The 4,290-nt window shown below is 43.0% G+C and overlaps 1 long non-coding RNA gene across 2 annotated transcripts; it reads right to left on the bottom strand.

Moving 5' to 3' along the window:
- Window positions 1–1,769: 1,769 nt before the first annotated feature.
- LOC107396342 (uncharacterized) lies at window positions 1,770–3,296 on the bottom strand. Of its 2 annotated transcripts, XR_011515981.1 has the most exons (6): window positions 3,035–3,296; window positions 2,747–2,895; window positions 2,412–2,501; window positions 2,233–2,334; window positions 2,071–2,140; window positions 1,770–1,952 (listed from the first exon to the last, which is right to left on the bottom strand). It is a non-coding gene; the product is annotated as an uncharacterized lncRNA (long non-coding RNA). The 2 variants fall into 2 exon arrangements; XR_011515980.1 differs by having other exon boundaries at window positions 1,770–2,140.
- Between the last annotated feature and the right edge of the window lie 994 nt (window positions 3,297–4,290).

The raw sequence follows: 4,290 nt of genomic DNA, 5'->3' as shown, positions 1-4,290 counted from the left end.
GTGCGCCCCAGGGCAGCTCTGGCTACATTGTAGCTCATCCTCACCAGTGTGTAAATGTGTGTGAATGAGTGAATGACTTATTGGGTTGTAAAGCGCCTTGGTGGGTTCCAGGACTCTAGAAGGCGCTATATCAAGTACAGGCCATTTACCTTGGGGAAAAAAGATAAGGGAGCGAAGAGAGAAGCGTCTGTACTCCGAGTGCCAGCCAAATAACAAAATGAAGAACCTTCCAGACTGGAAAAGTAAAGGAATCCTATACCTGGAACACATATATGAAGGTTTGGACTTCATCCCATTTAAAGGGGTCGTCAACCCTGCCTCAGAGTCCTTCTCCAACCACGTATCAATTTTGAAAACTGCAACATTAGTAGGTGTTGCCTGGCAAACCGAGAGGGTTGAGCTGCGGCAGTGACGCAGACGGATGGGTAACGAGACAAAGCTAGCTTTTTCACTCTGAGCGATTATTAGAAGTGGAGGACGTTTCTCCCCCTCCTTACCCAGACACTCAAAAAGAAAGGGACCAAGTCTGTCTGGAGGAGACAAGCGGACCAGAGCCTTATTGTTTTGAGCTTCTGAGTTGCCTGAAACCACCGGAGCCGACCCAACAGAACCAGCTCTGAATGGCAAGTAGCCGTTAGTCATAGCATCAGATTAGCTACAGGGTTCGGCCCCATGGTCTTAGAGAGCTATTATCAAGCATGTTTTAGAGATTCACCTGCTTCAACACACCTGGTTTTAATCAGCAGCAAATAGCTGAGGTGCTGAACAGCTAATCTAAAGCCACTTTTATAAGACGGACCATTGCGTCATTACGGAGCGATTAATCCAAATTTGTGGGTCTCGTAAATGCGGCAAGGAGCAAAGGGGAAAGGTGATAAAACTCGATTGTGATGCGCTTAGCCTCGTAGTAATAATGCCGCATGAGCCCCTCGCCTCTGATGGCTAAATGTGTGTCAGCTAATGTGCCGCTAATCCCTTTGGAGCGACTGTGGGATGCCCCCACCCCGCAAAAGAGGGTGGTCGCGTTAGTGATGTATGCTGCTCACCGAGTGCTGGCCGGAGGGAATATAAACACAGATAACGGATGCTGAGACCATGGAGCTGTTGGCCGTGCGAGCGGACGAAAGGATTAGTCGCCTTTTTACGGGGACGGTGAGAGACAGCCAGCTGTTCGACAGAGTGGTGAAAACACTGGCTGAGCGGGGCGTCAAGCGGGACAAAAAGCAGGTCACATCAAAGCTAAAGGTCCTGAAAGAGAAATTTAATCAGTCTGATGTGTCTTCCGTCTGACGTTGAATGCTAAAGTTACTGTCTGCTGCAGAGAAAGTTATTTTGTAATGTGTTCATTTATGTTACACAGTCACAAACATCCACCTAAAATTGCCCTGATTTCATTATTTACTGACACCGGCTGTTCTCTAGGTTGTAGGTGATAATCTGTCAGCAGCTGATCTCCTCTGGTGGTGTCGTCAGGATCAGGAGCTTCCAGAAGAATGTGCCTTTGAAAGATTCCTTCCTCATCTAAACAGTTATTTGTTACATTAATTAAATAAATTTCATTTTATATATTTCCTGTTTTTGTTCATGTCCATAAATACTTAAACATGCTTGAAATTAAAACGAGCTTTTAACAGTGAGGCGCTAGTTTAATTCATCACAATAGAGCTAGTTAAACATGCAACAATGTGATATTTCAATTAATGTAATTTATAAATATCCATTAAAATATAAAAACTGGAATCAAAATGAGATATTTGGCAGCACAAAAAACTTGTCAAACACAATATTTATTATAATAATTGTAGGCAGACAGGAGACAGAGCTGATGGAGGTTCTCAGTCATCGAAGGATGGCTGAAGGCTTTCCAGGAACAGGAGATGTGGTGTTGTCTCTTCTCTCTCTATTCTGCCAGATGAGCTGATAGTTTACAGGTGTGTGAGGACATCCTCATGCTGTCATAACCAGATGACAGGAGTTATCAGGTGATCAGCCAGGCTAATGATGAGATGCAGAAAGAAAACAAATCCAGGACAGTGTACAATAATAACAATAATATGTGGTGTTGCTCACCTTATGTGCTCTTATAGAGTATTAATGTGTGCCTGCCTCATGGTGTAGAGTCTATATTTTGCTGAGTGTCCTGCAATAATGCGGGTTATTAGTTAATTTACTTTTAATAGCAAAAACCAAAATATTTAATTTAGATGTTGTTTATCCAGTGAATCAGCTCACACGTCACCAAGTGTCACAGGACCAGAATCAGTAGTCTCCTTCATGATGTCATGATGTAATCTAGCTCCAAGCTTGCAGCAGCAGCACACGTGTAGCAATAAGCTATGAAACAAAAACATAGTTGCTGTTAAAACTCAAAGGTTGTAATGAAGATTACATGATGATTAAAAACAACTCACCTTTACTACACCTGCAAGGCTTCATGTTAGTCTGGACCATTTGTAGCTGCAACAATCAGTCTGACAGCATATTACTTGGGTTCATTTAGCCTGAAAAAAAAATTATATATAACATCAGTGTTGTGGGAGGTAGCTTTCAGAGATGAAGAGAAACGTGGAAAGCAGAGCAAGGATGGAGCAACAGGTTTTTCTGTTAGATCAGGAGGCCCTGAGGTAAAATGGGATGTTAGTGTGAGTCTGGGAAGATACTCCTCTCCAGTGGTGACCAGCCAGGCTGAGACGTAAGGAAAAAAACAGAAAACGGAGTACAATATTATTATTTAGATTGTTTTTACCTGGATCAGTTCATAGAGCTTGTCCTGTCATTCAGATGGAAGCTGCTCAGTAGCTCTCCACCACACCTGGGTCTGTTCAGGAGTGTAGAAGCTGCTCTGGGTGGAATTCTCATCATGGTCCCAGTGTCAGATACGCAGCTGCTGGGAGGCTATGTGAAATATAAAGAAACAGCAAATACGTTTATAGTTGTTTTTAAGAGCAGCAACAAACGCGTAACAATAAGCTAAAAATAATTACATGTTAAAACTAGAAGGTAAAGAAAGACAGATGGTTGAAAAAGAACTCACCTGCAAGACTTCTAGCCTGGACCGCTGCAGGCCGGTGGGGGACTACATCAGTCTGACAGCAGATTTACTGGGCAGATTTAGCCTGAAAATAATAATAACATCACGTTGTTGTGGGAGTTTAGAAACTTGGATCATGTACAAAACAAACTGTCTAATATATGTGCTTTATAACATGGCTGGTGAGTGATCTGACTGCTCTCAGATCTAACTCAGTGTCCAGAATCAGACATGTTCTAATGAGAACTGGACTCAGAACCGGGTCAGCTTTGTAGCAGAAGGAGGAACTGCTCGTCAGTGTCCCTCCTGCTCTGCATCAGCGCTGATATTACTAACTGGTACAAAAACTCAACCCGAACCAGTCTGTGACATTATAACACACACAACACTCGCTTTGAGCCTGCGGCAGTGTGGACTGATTGTCTAAATTACGTGCAACACATCCACGGCTCTCCTTCTTTGCATTTATAAATATAGCAAATATAGCTGCAAAATTACAGGTAGGGAACGGTCTTCTTCCGGCTCTCGGAGGGTGCAGATGCTTTTTTCCTCCTCTCCTCCATATCTCATCCTCAAGGCCTTTGTCTATCTCTGTGTGCTGGGTGCTCGGCTGCTTCTGCATTTTTCTGGAAACTGGGAACTGAAATCACTAAAATGGATCTCATCAGTTGGTCACTCAATGCGATTGATAAAAGTTTTTCAACGATGAGAGCGGGAGAAGGGGCTCCCGGATGCCCCTGCGGGACAGACCCAGTTGGACACATCATGGACTCCTGGAAAACAGTGGAACTTGATTTGTTTATCTCAGCTGTCTGTGGAGGACTCTGAAGACGTGTGGATGTTCGTGGTGTTGGTGTCGGGTTTCCTGCTCATTGGCCTTGGAGGCTACCTGGCTTACCGGAAAATTAATGAGCTGTCGAGGAATATTGGCCTCACCCCGGAGCTCAGAGATGGATTGCACCGCGTTGTGAATTCACAGACTCACATAATTGTCGAGATTAGGGATGCACCGATACCACTTTTTTGGAAAACAAGTAGGAGTACGAGTACTTGCATTTCAGTACTCACCGATACCGATACCAAGTACTTAATAAAATCATGATTTAAATTTACAGGTAACAGCTTTAGTCTCATAATTTAACAAAAAAAACAAGGCACTAGTTTGGAATTAAGAACATTTATTTAAAAATGAAAACTGCAGCATCTTTCATGCAACATATTAAGGAATAAATAATTATAAAAAAAGGTAAACATTGCAA

The sequence above is a fragment of the Nothobranchius furzeri genome, chromosome 13, assembly GCF_043380555.1.
Source record: "Nothobranchius furzeri strain GRZ-AD chromosome 13, NfurGRZ-RIMD1, whole genome shotgun sequence".
Classification (NCBI taxonomy): domain Eukaryota; kingdom Metazoa; phylum Chordata; class Actinopteri; order Cyprinodontiformes; family Nothobranchiidae; genus Nothobranchius; species Nothobranchius furzeri.
This window is presented reverse-complemented; position numbering and strand designations above follow the sequence as displayed.